The sequence below is a fragment of the Cyprinodon variegatus genome, unplaced genomic scaffold (assembly GCF_000732505.1).
Source record: "Cyprinodon variegatus isolate N-32 unplaced genomic scaffold, C_variegatus-1.0 Scaffold600, whole genome shotgun sequence".
NCBI lineage: Eukaryota > Metazoa > Chordata > Actinopteri > Cyprinodontiformes > Cyprinodontidae > Cyprinodon > Cyprinodon variegatus.
The window spans coordinates 81,702-82,260 of NW_015151053.1; positions in this window are offsets into that span (position 1 = coordinate 81,702).

Genomic DNA, 559 nt, shown 5'->3' on the forward strand with positions numbered 1-559 from the left:
GCGACCATCCAAAGAAATGCTAACCCACACCATTACTAACCCACTGCCAAAATGGTCATGCTGAAAAATATTGCAGGCAGCAGATAACTCTCCATGGTTTCTCCAGACTCTGTCACATGTGCTCAGTGTTTACCCACTTTCATCTGTGAGGAGCACAGCGCACTAGTGGGGAATTTGACGATCCTGGTGTTCTCTGGTAAATGCCAAGCATCCTGCACAGTGTATGACTGTGAGAACAACTCCCAACTCACAAATCTCATCAACCAAAACTGTTTCTCTTTCCCCATTTGCATCCAGGTTCATTTCTTTGTTTTGCTTTTTTATTTTTTCCATTACATTAATAAAAAATGTATTTTTCACTTTGTAAATGTTATAAGTTTATTTTCATTACTCAACACAAGTCTAAAATTTTGATTGAGTAACGTTTAGATAAATAACAGCAATAATGTTGTTTACAGAATCCAAACCATATATCCAGGGGCAAAGCCATAATTTCAAAAGTTAGGTGGGCACATTTAAGAGTGATTCATTAGTACCTCTTGCAATGAGTTTTACCTTT